This window comes from Tursiops truncatus, chromosome 19 (genome assembly GCF_011762595.2).
Source record: "Tursiops truncatus isolate mTurTru1 chromosome 19, mTurTru1.mat.Y, whole genome shotgun sequence".
Lineage (NCBI taxonomy): Eukaryota > Metazoa > Chordata > Mammalia > Artiodactyla > Delphinidae > Tursiops > Tursiops truncatus.
In genome coordinates, this window is record NC_047052.1 from 48326338 (window position 1) to 48342539 (window position 16202).

Here is a 16202-nt window from a genome sequence, read left to right on the forward strand (position 1 = left end):
CCCTATGAGGACCCTTGTGATGACATTTAGGGCCCACCTGGACAATTCAAGATTAACTCCCCATCTCAAGGTCCCTAACTTAATCACATCTGCAAAGTCCCTTTTGCCATGTAAGGGGACATATTCACAGGTTCCAGGGATTAGGACCTGGATATCTCTGGGGACTCATTACTCTATCTGCCACTTCTACCCTGGGCCCCTGCTCCATCTCAGATAACCGTGGCCCCTATGGATGGATATTTGTGTTGGTTCCACCCTTTTACTATTAGTACCATGTTGCAGTGCATGACCTTGCGTGTGTATTGGGACACACCCTGGAGGTGGAATTGCTGGATCAAAGAGCAGAGCCCCTGTCGTTGTGACAGACGCTGACAAATGGTCCCCCACAGAAGTCATGGGTCTCTGTTCCTACCAGTGATGGACATGACAGCCTGTCTGGGGGGGAAGATGTGTGGATTTCACAGAGCCAAGAGTCAAGAGTGGACCCAGAATTTTGGTATAGATGTTGTGTAAACTTCACATTAGACTGAGAAAACCACACTTATCCACATTGGAGAATGGGGAGGAGAGGGTCTGATGAAGATCGTGGAGAGGCTTAGAGAGCCCCAAACCCTCCCCATCCCCGGCTGCTCCTGCACAGAGTAAGTGGAGCGGGGGCTCAAACCAAACCAATACCATCCTGCTTTGAGTTCCTGCGAGATCCCCAGAAACCTCGGGACTGCAGATTTCTCAGGGTGAGAATGCCTGCGCTACTGAAATCTAACTTATTAAAAAAATGATGAGGATTTCCCTGGTGGCGCAGTGGTTAAGAATCCGCCTGCCAGTGCAGGGGACACGGGTTCGAGCCCCGGTCCGGGAAGATCCCACATGCCGTGGAGCAACTAAGCCCATGCACCACAACTACTGAGCCTCCGCCCTAGGGCCCGCGAGACACAACGACTGAGCCCGCACGCCTAGAGCCCGTGCTCCGCAACAAGAGAAGCCACCGCAACGAGAAGCCCGCGCACCGCAACAAAGAGTAGCCCCGGCTCACCGCAACTAGAGAAAAGCCCATGCACAGCAACAAAGACCCAATGCAGCCAAAAATAAAATAAATAAAAATTCATTTAAAAAAATGATGAAATGACCCAGAAATTCCACTCCTAGGCAGATACCCCAAAGAACTGAAAACAGGTACTTAAATACATATGTGTACACGAACGCTCACGGCAGCACTGTTCACAACAGCTAATCGTGGAGACAACGAAAATGTCCATCAGTAGATGAATGGATCAACAAAATCTGGTCTATCCATGCAATAGAATATTATCCAGCCATGAAACGGAATGGAGTACTGATCCACACTACAAACTTGGAGACGTGATGCTAAATGAAAGAAGCCAGGCACAAATGGTTACGTCGTGCATGACTCCGTTTATATGAAATAGCCAATATAGGCAAAGCCATAGAGACAAAGAGATATGGGGACATATGTGTATGTATAACTGATTCACCTTGTTATAAAGCAGAAACTAACACACCATTGTAAAGCAATGACACTCCAATACAGATGTCAAAAAAGAAAAAAGAATGTATATATATGCATATACATATATATAATCACCTTACTGTACAACAGAAACTGACACAACATTGTAAATCAACTATATTTCAATTTAAAAAAAAATCCATAGAGACAGAAAAGACATTAGTGTTTGCCAGGGCCGGGGACAATGGGGAGTGACTGCTTAATGGGTTCAAAGTTTCCTTTAGCACGATAAAGATGTTCTGGAAACAGCGGCGATGATTGCACAACATCGCGAACGTACTAAATGTCGCTGAATTGTACACTTTAAAACGGTAAATTGTATGTGGGTTTTATCACAATAAAAAAAAATTTTTAATTTTGATAGAAACATTTTTTTTTCATTTCCCAGCGCTTGCTGGCAGAATTTTTAGGAACCAATTAAATTCACGAAGGATAGGTGAATCGTGAAAGAAAACAAATAATATTCTAACTGTTAAAGAAAAAAACTACTTAATGACACCAGTTAAAGCAAAAGGCAGACTTTATTCAAGGGGAAAAGGTCATCGCCATAGATGTAGGGAGCGTCTGCCATAGGGAAAACTCCAAATACAGCATGTGCACGTGGGGACTTATAGCCAAGGAGCAGGCTGAGTCAGTGCATGGAAAACAACAGAGCAGGACCCTGCGGGGCTCCTAGACACGGGAGACTTTCTGTGCCCCCCCTGTTTCTTGATTACAGGAAATCGGCTTCATTCAGCCTCCATGACCTTCCCTGAGTTCCAACGGCAGGTTCAAACAGTTGCTGATTAGGCAAGGGAGGGGATGCAGAGACGAGGGAGGAACAGTCAAAAGAAACAATAGTGCAGCCTTGGGGCAACGTCCTGGCTCCCCCTCAAGGGATACACATAACAAGATCTTTGAGCTGTTTTGCAGATACTGAAGCCCCCACCAGGTGGGAGAAGTTAACGGTATGCTGCCCACAAGCACGGAGACTCCAGACTGGCTGGAACCAGAAGGTTGATGATGCCGACTCCCAATTACCTCACCACCAAACAATCAGAAGAATGGCGGTGAACTGACCACGCCCTCTTTGAACCACTACTTTAAAACTCCTCACAGCCCCCTCCAGGTTGGGACACGCAGTTTTGAGGGCATGAGCCCACCATGGCCCCCTTTGCCTGGCAAAGCAATAAAGCTATTCTTTTCTACTTCACCCAAAACTCTGTCTCCAAGATTTACTTCGGCGTCAGGGTACAGAGGCTGGATTCAGCTTCAGTAGCCTTAAGGGTAAGAAGGATTCTGGCTACACTGACCTAACGGGATTCTTGCTGGATGAAATGTCACCTGAGGGTGTGGGGGGGGGAACCCAAACAGATATCAAAGGTGATCAGATATCAAGGGTGGGCAGTTCCAGTTAAGCTAACTTAGAAGGATTCTTGCTAAAACTGGACAAGGCAGAGATGAACACAGAAGTCAAAAGTCAACCCTAGTTGGAAAAAAGTTCAGGAGAGCCTGAGCAGAGTTCAGTCAACGAGAGAACCTTTGTCAGTATTTGAAAATGAAACAGTGTGGATGCTTCAGGTGCCAATAGCAGAGAGCGCCCTTCCTCCCCCCGCCGCGGACTCCCCAGGCTGGGATTAAAAGCAAACAACTGGATTGTCTAGTTGGACTCCAAGTACTACATGTAGGGATCAGCTCTGCTTCTCTGCTGTTTACTCTGTTTTCCTCCACAAATTGGTTGTCATGCTCAAGCTGGTGCCAAGGTGGCTGCTGCATTCCACACATCGCAGCCAAACACCTAGCTGAAGAAGCCCACCCATTCTGGGGGAGCTTCCCCAGGAGCCTCCCCTCAGCTCTGATTGGCCAGCACTACCCACCGCTCAACCAATCCCTGACCAGAAGAATGGGGGAGGCTTGGACCAACCAGGATCTACTTGCTGGGGCTGGGGAGAAACCAGGATGAAGGCTGCAGGACACAGGATGGAATTAACACGTGGTATTAATAGTGGCTCTTTCTGGGCAGTTGGAAGATGGCTGAATTTTACTCTCTTCCTTTTGAGTTCATTCTGTCTAAATTTTCTATAATAAACTTTGACTTTTAGTTATTTTAAGAGGAATCAAAATCATTATGTGAGAGGGAGGTAGGAAGGAAGGAGGGAGGGAGAGAGGGGAGAGAGAGAGAGAGAGAGAGAGAGAGAGAGAGAGAGAGAGAGAGAGAGAGAGAGAGAGAGAGAAGCTTCAGGAACTGGAAAATCTAGAATAACTGGCTTTGCTTTATGCCCTGCCTCTCGATGCTCACAGAACCTTTGCTCCTGAGGTTTAACAGTGAAAATTCATCAGAATCCCTTTGGCCCCTAAACTCCACTTCGGCTGCACACCAAACTCCTACCAGAATAAGGCCGGTTTGGGCAATCTGGTTGCGGACCAAGACTGCAGCGGCAACACTTGGAAATAACGGCAGGGTTTGCAACGACCCATCTGAGGCAGACAGACGGGAAATCTCGAACCTGCAGCAAAAAGGACTGAGGGTAGATCCTGGAAGGATTCTGACCCCAGGAACACCACCTCAAAACCTTCCAGGGACTTCCCTGGTGGCGCAGTGGTTAAGAATCCGCCTGCCAGTGCAGGGGACACGGGTTCGAGCCCTGGTCCGGGAATATCCCACATGCTGCGGAGCAACTAAGCCCGTGTGCCACAACTACTGAGCCTGCACTCTAGAGCCCGCGAGCCACAAGTACTGAGCCTGCGCTCTAGAGCCCGCAAGCCACAACTACTGAAGCCCACGTGCCTAGCGCCCGTGCTCCTTAACAAGAGAAGCCACCTCAATGAGAAGCCCGCGCACCTCAATGAAGAGTAGCCCCCGTTTGCCACAACTAGAGAAAGCCCGCTCACAGCAACGAAGACCCAACGCGGCCAAAAAATAAATAAATGTTTAAAAAAAGAAAAAAAAAAGTTAATTGCTTATAAAGGGTAGCACGTCTTAAAAAACGATACAAGTCAACTTGTTTACAAAACAGAAACAGACTCACAGACACAGAAAACAAACTATGGTTACCAAAGGGGAAAGGCAGGGGGAGGGATAAATTAGGAGTATAGGATACACCCCACTCTACATAAAACAGATAAACATCAAGGATTTACTGCATAGCACAAGGAACTATATTCAATATCTTGTAATAACCTATAAAAGAATCTGAAGCCATACACCTGAAAGTAACCCAATATTGTAAATCAATTATAGTTAAATTTTTTTAAAACTATAAAAAATAAATTAAAAAAAAAAAGAAAAGGTAAGGCGGCTCACGGGACCTCCACGAGGCTGGGGACCAGGAACAAGGTATAAATGACCTGGTGGAACTGCTCCTGCCAGTAACCATTGTCCACAACATCAGCCTTGGCCCCAGAACCCCTGCCTGAGGAGCCCTGGAAGGCTGCATTCATTCATGCATCCATTCAACAAACATCTATTGAGCACCTACTGTGTGCCAGGCACGGAGTTTACAGACGGAAAGTACAAAGATCGCTGCCCTTGTGGAGTTTATATGTTGGTGGACGTGCCGGCTCTGTCCTCACCATCAAAGGCTCTGTGTGGCGCCTGCATCTCTGGCTTCTGCATCCAAGCCTCGCACGGTTGCATCTGATCAGGGAGCCTGGGTCACATGGCAGCGCCAGCAGAAGAGGAACCTAAGAAAGCAAGTCTCTGGCAGGACTCCTGAGGCGGATGATTCGCAGAAACATAACAAAAGGCACAGGACGTGTAGCTACTACGGCGGTCCCCAGTTTACAGATGACAACACCAAGGCTCAGAGAGGGCATGTCAGTTGCCCAAGGTCACACAGCCCGTCAGCAGCAGAAACTGGGCTCAAAGGCACAGAGGGGGGCTTCCCTGGTGGCGCAGTGGTTGGGAGTCCGCCTGCCGATGCAGGGGACGCGGGTTCGTGCCCTGGTCCGGGAGGATCCCACGTGCCGCGGAGCGGCTGGGCCCGTGAGCCATGGCCGCTGGGCCTGCGCGTCCGGAGCCTGTGCTCCGCAGCGGGAGAGGCCACAGCAGTGAGAGGCCCGCGTACCGCAAAAAAAAAAAAAAAAAAAAAAAAAAAAAAAAACGCACAGAGGGGAGTCACAGTCATTTACAGCTGGCGTCTGCTGTTCCATAAACTAGTCATGAGGATTTGGGGCCTTCGAGCAACCCCTGCACAGTCTCCTCAAAGCCTACGGGCCTTCTGACACCGTGGCTGTTAACTGCAGAGACTGACTCCCCCCAACTGACCATGTGCAGAGCGTTTCTCACACATTTATCCTCTGTGCCCTCCCAGCCACGGCGTGATGATCCCCATTATACAGATGGGAAAAGTGAGACACAGTTTAAGTAACTTGTCCAGGTCACCCATGCAGGGAGCAGCAGATGCAGGGCTGGAACCCAGGCTGGTTGGCTCCAGAGTCCACACTCTTACCTAGGACTTGGTTCTGCCTCAGCGTTAACAGCCACCATCAAAAACTAACTATATGGGGGCTTCCCTGGTGGCGCGGTGGTTGAGAGTCCGCCTGCCGATGCAGGGGACACGGGTTCGTGCCCCGGTCCGGGAGGATCCCACATGCCGCGGAGCGGCTGGGCCCGTGAGCCATGGCCGCTGAGCCTGCGCGTCCGGAGCCTGTGCTCCGCAACGGGAGAGGCCACAACAGTGAGAGGCCCGCGTACCGCAAAAAAAAGACAAACGAACTATATGATGCCAAGGGTTTAGTATCAATACTTACCAGCAATGCTGTTACTGAATTAGACGCAAGGCCCGCCCTTGGGGCCCTAGCTGAACCGACGCCTCCCGTGGCTCCGTCGGGGAGCTCTTTCCCGCTCAGGCTCAGGTTCTAGCTGCCAATAATAAAACTGAATTTGGTGCAAGCAAGACAGGCTTGAGAGTGTTTAGAGAATGGAGAAGGAGCGCTTCTGCGCTAACAGTACCTTCTCCCCGCAGGGAGGAAAGTAAGAGGATTTTAAGGGTTAGGAAGCGGACAGATCATCCGGGCTCTAGGAAAGGGGCGGAGCTTTTAGGGCAGCCGTGGGCATGCGTAGTCTCCACGCTCCTTTCCGCACAGTCACGCACGCTCCTATCCACGCAGCTCGAATTGTGCCTAGCAAAGTGCAAATGCCCTCTTTGCGCAGAGATCTTAGCGTGGAAGGAAGCAGATGTAACTCTGGGACACCTCCAGGTCTCATCTGCAGAGGCATATTCCTGTGGTCAAGTCAGAGCCCGTTCGAGGCGGGGGACCCATTGTGTATCTCTTAAAGCACAGCTGCACAGCATCTCTGTCAAATACCAGGTGCTCTTGAAACAAACACAGAGATAAATCGAGGCAAGGAAAGCCGGCCATCTTGGATCTAGCCGGTTCAGTCTGGTTTTCTCTTGGGCATTTGTGGCATCCTATTGGTAAAACACAAGTAGCCTGTATGGCTAAAAAACAAAAACAGAAAAACAGTTTCTGCAACTGGGACCTGAGCTGCATAGCATGGGTGACAATACGAGCTTTAGTCAAATGGCCAAACCTCTCAGAGCCTCTATTTTTATATCTGTAAAAGAGGGGCAATGACAGCACCACCCACAACAGGATCCTTTGGAGGACTGGCCTGGCAAATCCATGGAATGCTGCTGCCTTTGAAGCTGTGGTAATAAACAAAGAACAACCAAAGGAGAAAAGCAAAGGCTGTTACTTCAGAGCTTGCTATAGCAAGGGAGTCCGGCAGCATCACTTGCATTTGGCAGAGACTCAAAGGCAGGCAGAGAGGTGTGAAAGCTTTATAATGGAAAACAGGAAAGGCTACGAGTGTGCCCTTGCCGGAGGCCGTTGGCACAGCAAAGCAGAAGGCGGGCTTGTTAGAAGCAGGACGTCCGAGGTGACTGATGAGGGTGCATAGCTGTCTTTCTCTGGCTGGTCCTAAATTAGAAGAAGGGACAAAAATTAGGGAGGCTGTTAGTTGTTGATCAAGCCCTGGCCATTCGGAGCTGATTGTTACAGAAGTGATTGTTTAGCTTCCTGCATTGTCACTAGAGATAGTAATCTGGCTTCCTGTGAGTCCGAATTAAAGCAAGCTGGCTTCCTGGGCTGTTTTTAAGAGGGTTGGTTTCCTAGGTTGCTTCACCTCGTGAGTCAGAATTCTATTTTTATAGATGGTCTGACAATTTTCAGTCTGTATACTGGTCTCTCAAAGCACTTTTTAGATGTGATGGTACCTAATCAAAGATCAACATGGGGGGCTTCCCTGGTGGTCCAGTGGTTGAGAATCCATCTTGCGATGCAGGGGACGCTGGTGTGATCCCTGATCGGGGAACTAAGATCCCACATGCCACAGGGCAACTAAGCCTACGTGCCACAACTACTGAGCCCCCACACTCTGGAGCCTGCATGCCACAACTAGAGAGAAGCCCACACACCACAACGAAGATCCCACGTGCAGCAACTGAGACCCGACGCAGCCAATAAATAAATAAATATTTAAAAAAAAGAGAGAGAGAGATCAGCATGGATAAATCTGCTCCACGGAAGACCCATATGATTCTTTGTTAGTAGAACTGAAAATAGATGGTCCCAGAGACCAGTAAAGGGAAAAGCCAAAAGAAAATTTTCAGTCCTGGAAGAAGAAACAGAATGCAGGGCTCTGTTCCAGTTACTTCTTGCTGTGGAACAAACTCAGTGGTATAAAACAACAACCATTTTATTATGTTCACGATTTCTGGGATCAGGAAAACAGACAGCTTCGTGATATCAAGCCTCAGATGAAAAGATTCAAAAGGCTGAGCTTGGCTCAAATGCTGGAGGCTAGAATCACCCAGAGGTGTCTTTACTCACTCACTGTCAGCTGGGAGCTCAGCTGGGGCTATCAGCTAGATCATCATCACACGTCCTTGCCAGTGTGAATGCTTGGGCTTCCTCACAGCATGGTGGCCAGGTTCTGGGTTCATGGAGGGAAAGCGTGTGGAGAGCAAGTGTTCCAAAAGACCAAGGCAGAAACTCTATGGCTTATTCTGACCTAGCCTTGGAAGTCACATGCTGTCACCTCCACTGCATTCTTTTGATTACAAGTGAACCACTAAGGTTGGCCCAGATTCAAGGGAGGGGGATTAGACCTTCTGCTGGATAGGAAAATGGCAAAATCCTATCAAAGGAGAGCATTCAGTTGTAATCAACTTTGGAAAATACAGTGACTCACAGGCTCCCTCTTTACAAGTTCACGGTCTATGATAAAAAGCAGAAAATATAACAAGCTGCAAAAATCACGTGAATCAGGCAAGGTTTCTGCTGTAGCAACTGCTTCTGGCTGATTTAAGCAGAAAAGGAACAAATTATAGGATCCTGAGCTGTTCAAAGAGTCTCCAGGATGGCAGGGAACCAGGCTTGGCAGGTGTTGTATGTTGAATTATGTCCCCTCAAAAAGAGATGCTGAGTCCTAACCCCCAGTACTTCAGAATGGGACCTTATTTGGAAATAGCGTCTTTACCAAGGTAGTTAAGTTAAAATGAGGTCACTAGGGTGGGCCCTAATACAATATGACTGGTGTCCCTATCAAATGGGGAAATTTGGAGACAGAATTTTGTATGTGAAATTGCCCCGGGTTGGAACATCACAGCAATATCGCATCTTGTTTGGTCAATACAGTGCTTTAAGGCATGTTCCAATGAGTTGTGCAAAAGGAGGCTGCAGAGGAGGCTGGAAAATGTCTTTATCTTGGGCAGGCTTCTGCCCAGCTAAAGTTCAGGATTCTTTCCAAGGAACAAGGAGACATGGATAGTGCCTTCATGGTACTAAATGACTCCAGTCTCCATGTTCACAGCTCCTCGAGAGAAAGCAAGGCCAGGCTGTGTCTGCTGATTCAGGGAGCCTCGTTGGTTGCTTCCAGAACAAGGGATCTCTTGTTCCATAACTCTGAACCACCGTCCTTCACGTCACTCTGATTGGACCAATCTGAACCAATCCCTAAAGCCAAAGGAATGCGGCACTCTGATTGGTTTAGGTCTGGATGGCTGCCCATCCCTGATCCAATCACGGTGACGAGGGGTGGGACTATACAATGGGAATAGCTAATGAGAAGCCCACCCAGAGCTGGGAGTGGGCTCAATCCCGCCTAAACCCCTGGAGGCCTCCCACTGGCGGAGCAGTGGCCGGTGCTGGGGAGACACCCACATGTCCACTCTACCAACATTAATCAACTAATCACATAATTAAGTTAGTAAGCTATGAAGAAGAAGTGTATCAGGAGTCTCCTTGGCCTGGGGTTGTCAGAGCAAGCAGATTCGGGGAGAAGGGGCTCCGGATGTTGCAAGAAGGCTGGGCAATGGGGGAAGGGGGCGGAAAGGGACTGGGAGGTTCCCTGCATCCACAGACACAGCCTCCGCCTTGCCCCTCCTCCTGAGTCACTCACAGAAGCCACTGAATTTCCACTTGCTCCTGTGGGCATTCAATAAAGCAGAAGGTGCGGAAGTTGCTAGCACAGTGTCTGGAAGAGGGACAGCCTTCTATCCTCTGCCCAGATGCAGCCTCTCTTGGCCTTGCTTTGCACCTCTGCAAAATGGGCCTAATTTAGCCACCTCCCTGGGCTGCGGAGACAGCTATCAAATATGCCCAAGTATCAGACAAGTCTGGACATAGGCTCTCCCCTTCCTCCTAATGACAAGATTAAATTTCAAAATGGGCTTTGGACACTTGGAACAGGAAAACTTTTAGGGAGATGGGTGACATAGGCAAAGGTCGACTTAAAATATTTATTAATGTGATTACACTATTTTATATATATATATATATATATATATATATATATAGGGGGAGAGAGAGAGAGAGAGAGAGAGAGAGAGAGGGAGAGAGACTGTAGTCCATTTAGAAATAACAGTCTTCACTACTCACACAGAGCCTGAAATAGCTCATTCCCACCATTCAAGGGCTCTCAGGACACAGGCACCTCTTTCAAAATCCGCATGCAGCGGTCATTAGGCTCTCCCCCATGGTGTGACAAGATAGCTCCCAGTGGCTCCAGGCTTATATTCCACCAGCTCAGCCACCCCAGAGGAAAATAGTACCTTGTTCCTGATATTTCCAACAAAAGGCCCAGGGCTGCCTCTCATTGTCTTAACTTAAATCACGTGTTCTTACATGAACCAATCACCATGGCCAAGTGTTAGAATGCTCTGATGGGCCAAACTTGGGCTATTTGTGTAGCCTTGGAGCCAGAGACAGACCCAGCTCCACATGATCAAATGGATTGAGAGTGGGGAGGGGTTCCCCAAGGGAAAACCAGACTTAATTGCTAAAGAATGGGAGTGGATGGTGGGCAGGCAAAGGCGTCAGATGGTACCTACCTTTGGGGGAGGGGGGTAGGTGGGAAGGAAAGGGGGAGGGGGCCTGTTTCCCCAGGGGACAGTCTATTCATGAAAAATTCCTTCCTCATGAGATCAGTCTCTTCAGAACTTTGTCTCCTGACCTTGATTCTGAGCTGGTTGCAGGTAAGATGTCTAATTTCACTGCCACTCGGTAATCCCCAGAAAATGAAAGCAGCAATCTTGTCTCCTCCCTCAACTCTTCCTTGTGTGTTAGTTTCTTGACCTTCATGATTCCATTTGTCTTTCTCCGAATACATTCTAATTTGGGGGGGGGCGGGGGGAGACAGACAGCTTTCACCTCCCAGCCCAATTCCCATCAGTAAATTGACACATATATGTTGAGGGCCCACTATGGGCCAGGCACTGCTCTAGGCACTAGAGAGTTTGGTGGGAGAGGAGGTGGGGGTCACATCTAAGTTCATTGGGAGAGGATGCTGTGATTGATTAACAATGTCTGCCACAGTCATATCAAAGGTAGTGGAGGCACATAAGCCATCCCTGCTAGACATCTTTCTTAGCTCAGGTGATTCAAAAAGAGGTGATGGGACAGAGTTGGCCCACAGGCCACGGTTTGCCATAGTCTCTAGAGCAAACTAAGACTTAGAGACTGCAAAATGGCATAGAACTGGGCTGTGAATGGCGAAAAGTTCCCACGATAGGAAGCCTACCTGAATATCTAGTAATCTCCAGAACCAAAACTAGACACCACGTATCCTGACCCTCTGACCAGCTTTCTTTCCAACAGAGCCAATGATTCTCTATAAGTCTGAAATATTTCCAAATAAAAAATTTTTTAATTTTGATGGTTTTTTAAAGTTATAATATTTTTAGAGATTTTTTCTTTTTTATTTATTTATTTTTGGCTGTGCTGGGTCTTCATAGCTGCGCACGGGCTTTCTTTAGTTGCATTGAGCGGGGGCTACTCTTCGTTGCGGTGAGTGGGCTTCTCATTGTGGTGTCTTCTCTTGTTGTGGAGCACGGGCTCTAGGCACGAGGGCTTCAGTAGTTGTAGCATGTGGGCTCAGTAGTTGTGGCTCGCGCAGGCTCTAGAGCACAGGCTCTAGAGCACAGGCTCAGTAGTTGTGGTGCATGGGCTTAGCTGCTCCATGGCATGTGGGATCTTCCTGGACCAGGGCTTGAACCTGTGTCCCCTGCATTGGCAGGTGGGTTCTTAACCACTGCGCCACCAGGGAAGCCCTAAAGATTTTTTTAATTGATGTGGACCATTTTTAAAGTCTTTTATTGAATTTGTTACAATATTGCTTCTGTTTTGTTTTTTGGTCTTTTGGGGCACAAGGCATGTGGGATCTTAGCTCCCTGACCAGGGATCAAACCCTCATTCCCTGCATTGGAAGGTGAAGTCTTAACCACTGGATCACCAGGGAAGTCCCTAAAGTTATGATATTTTTAAAGGCTTTGAATCACATGGTGAAAAGAATTCCTTTTTCTACTCTTTTTGCATGATTCTGATAGTGGCAAATGAAAGTCTCGATCAGATTCTAGTCGGCCTTTAATGCCTTTCTAATACTTGCTAACTTTTACAAAGAGAAAATCAGCGAACATATAGAGCTACAAGTCTAAACCACTGTTTCACTTTATTTTCCCACTTTCAACTTACCTTGGGCTGTACAGTTTTTTTGTTTTGTTTTTTGCGGTATGCAGGCCTCTCACTGCTGTGGCCTCTCCCATTGTGGAGCACAGGCTCCAGACGCGCAGGCTCAGCGGCCATGGTTCACGGGCCCAGCCGCTCCACGGCATATGGGATCTTCCCGGACCGGGACACGAACCCGTGTCCCCTGCATCAGCAGGCAGACTCTCAACCACTGCGCCACCAGGGAAGCCCTGTACAGTTTTCTTTTCATTCACAATGTAACAGCTTCCGCCTGGTCTCTCTGCTTCCACTCCTACCCCCATGGTCTGTTTCCCATTCCGCAGCCGGAGAGATCCTGTTAAAATCAGGCAACCCTCGCTTCCAAGATGGCAATACTTTCAAGAGTAAGCTCTCTGAGCCTGACTGCATGCCTTCTAGATCACTCGGTACCAGCTTTGTTATACAATAAATTGTGTCCCCCCAAATTCATGTTGAAGCCCTAACCCCCAATGTGACTCTATTTGGAGGTAGGGCCTTTAAAGAGGTGATTAAATTTAAATGAGGTCATAGGGTTGGAACCTAATCCAGTATGACTAGTGGCCTTATAAGAAGAGGAGGAGGGAACTCCCTGGTGGTCCAGTGGTTAGGACTCAGTGCTATCACTACAGGGGGCCCGGGTTCGATCTCTGGTCGGGGAACTATAATCCCACAAGCCACGTGGTGCAGCCGAAAAAAATAAATAAATATAAAAATTAAAAAATAAAAATACCATTAGAAGAAAAAAGAAGAGGACGAGGAGACACTAGGGATGCATATGCGTGGAGAAAAAAGCAGGTGACGTCATAACGAGGAGGCAGTCCTTTGCAAGCCGAGGAGAGAGACCTCAGGAGAAACCAAGCCTGCTAACACCCTGAGTTTAGACTTTCAGTCTCCAGAACTGTGAGAAAATAACTGTTGTTTAAGCCGTCAAGTCTGTGGTGTTTTGTCATGGCCACTCTAGCGGACTAATATAGGATCTTACTACAGCCTAGGAAATGGCTACCCTTCCTTCTTCCTTCACCACGACAAAACCAGATTTAAATATAATGATAACAGCTACAGTGAAGAGGGCCTGGCCTTTATACCTGTCCATGTCTGAATTTCTTAAGTTCTCCGAATAGCCTTGGGAGGCGGGACTATTATATTCCCATTTTGCAGATGGAGAAATCGAGATTCAGAGAGGTGAAGTGACTGCCTCAAGATCACACACCAAGTATAGGAAACGCCAGTGTTGCAGTCAGGATGAGCTGGGTTATGCTGCAGTGACAGGCAACCCCACACTCTCCATGGCTTAGAACATCAAAAGGCTCTTTCCCTGCTCATGCTACGTGTTCATGTCAGGTAGGCAGGCGTGACAAGGGTCAGGAGAGCTCTGTGTCACATCTCCTCATTCAGGAACCAGGCTGACAGAAGGACTGTCCCTACTATGCAGGGAACGGGAGGGAACCTGGCAAAGCATGCACTGGTTTTTAAAGGCTTCCACCCAGAAGTGACACTCCTACTCGCAGTTCATTGGCCAAAGAAAGTCACATGGCACAATCTAAGGTCAAGAGGGCTGGGCAGGTGCAATTCAACCACGTTTCCAGAATAGGGAGAACCAAAATTTGTATGAACAGCCCAGTCAATACACCATCAGGATTCACACCAGAGCCCACACTCAACCACTATGCTTTCCTGAGAGAAATTTCCAGGCAGACCTGCCCTCCCCCATCTATTCCTTCAATGGCCCATTCATTCATTCAGCAAGTGCTGGACCAGAGTGGTGAGGTTGGCTGGGGAAGAAGTGCACAGAGCTGAAAGGTATTTAGAATGAAACATTGATAGAATTTTGTCCTGGATTAGATGTGTGGGATGAGGGAGAAGGGTGTTGTCAATAATGTGTTCCTGGGGCTTCCCTGGTGGCGCAGTGGTTGAGAGTCCGCCTGCCGATGCAGGGGACGCGGGTTCGTGCCCCGGTCCGGGAGGGTCCCGCATGCCGCGGAGCGGCTGGGCCCGTGAGCCACGGCTGCTGGGCCTGCGCGTCCGGAGCCTGTGCTCCGCGGCGGGAGAGGCCACGGCAGTGAGAGGCCCGCGTACCGCAAAAAAAAATAATAAAATAAAATAATGTGTTCCTTCATCAATTCAATATTTATTGACCACCTGCTGTGTGCAGCTGTTTTAGGCTCTGAGGAGATAGCCATGAACAACACACACAGAGATCCCTACCCCCAGAGATCTGACAACAAACAGCATCGAATGTAACGTCCAGCTATGAGGAAGAATGCAACAGGTGCTGAGGAAGCTGGGGTACTAGAGCAGAGGAACCCCCAGGTGCCTGGTTTGCCAGTGAGGGGTAGGAGACAGTGGTGGCGTTCAAACTGCAAGAGGACCCGGTTTGCAAGAAATGAAGACATACGTCCACGCAAAAACTTGTCCACAGGTGTTCATAGGAGCATTATTCATAATAGCTGAAAATTGAAAACAACCCAACTGTCCATCAGCAGATGAATGGATAAGCAAAAGTGGTCTGTCCATACTGTGAAATATTACTCAGCCATTAAAAGGAATGAGACACTGATCCGTGCTACAACGTGGATGAACCTCGAGAATATTACGCTAAGTGAAAGCCAGTTAATGTTTGCCAGGGCCTGGGAGGGAGGGGGCATGGGGAGTGACTGCTAACGGGGACAAGGTTTCTTTTGGGGGTGATGGAAACGTTCTAAGATTGTGGTGGTGGTCGCACAACCCTAGGAACATACTAAAAACATTGAGCTGTGCACCTGAAATGGGTGAATTGTATGGTATGTGAATTACATCTCGATAACACTGTTCAAAAAAAAAGGAAAGAAAGAAAAGGGAAGGGTTTGGGAGGACAGTCTTGAATTCAGTTCAGTGTGTCAGCAGGGGAAGGCACCTGGAGACCCGGGATGTAGGACTGGGGACAGTGAACGTGAGCGCACCCTGCAGTATGGTCGCCCAGGAAATGTCTTCTTTTGTCACTGGTTGGGTTTGGGCTTTGCTGGATCGGTCCTGGTTGCCAGACTTGTAGGCAAGACACAACTCAAGGCGGAGCCAGCAGGGGGCAGCAGAGAGCCACGCAGACCCACGGACCAGGGCCTGGCCGCGTGGTGTCCTGCATTCACCTGCCTCCAGCCTCTGCCCCTTTCTTTACCCTTCGGGGCTCCCAGAGAGTCCACACAGCTGCCCAGGCCCGGAAACATGGGCGCATCCCTCCCTCGGTCTCACTGGGGCAGGCACTGGACCCTGCCCCCTAGTCGCCTGAGCTGGACGTTCCCCCCTCCTCTCTACAGCCCAGCCCTGGGCCAGGCTGCCGTTTTTTCTCCCTTTGCCTCCCCAGCCTCCTACCTGGTCTCCTGCCCTCTCCAATCCTCCCAACACAAGACAGCCCAAGGGATCTTTCTAAAGCCCAAACCCGACGCTGCCCCTCTCTGCTCAGAACCATCCGTGGCTCCCCAGTGCCCTTCAAGTCCAGGCTCCTCACCACAGCCTTCAACTGATTGCCAGGTCTGGCTCCTGGGGGGCCTCTCAGCCTTACCTCTCAGACCCCTGTCCCTCACCTCCACCCTGTGGACTGTGATCTGAGGGACTGAACTTCTTCGAGAATCTCGCATATTCCCTTCCATGCCCGGAGCCACATCACTTCACTCTACCTGCCCCAGGTCCGTATTCATCCTCCAGTCTCAGCTCAGATGCCTCTTCCTCCAGG

At 49.0% G+C, this 16202-nt stretch overlaps 1 long non-coding RNA gene across 1 annotated transcript in view; it reads right to left on the reverse strand.

Moving 5' to 3' along the window:
- Nucleotides 1–1604: 1604 nt before the first annotated feature.
- The window catches only part of LOC141277156 (uncharacterized), a 35462-nt gene continuing 20864 nt past the window's right edge, over nt 1605–16202 (reverse strand). Inside the window, exon 3 of the long non-coding RNA XR_012328012.1 lies at nt 1605–7432. This is a non-coding gene — a long non-coding RNA (uncharacterized lncRNA). The remainder of the gene's footprint in view (nt 7433–16202) is intronic.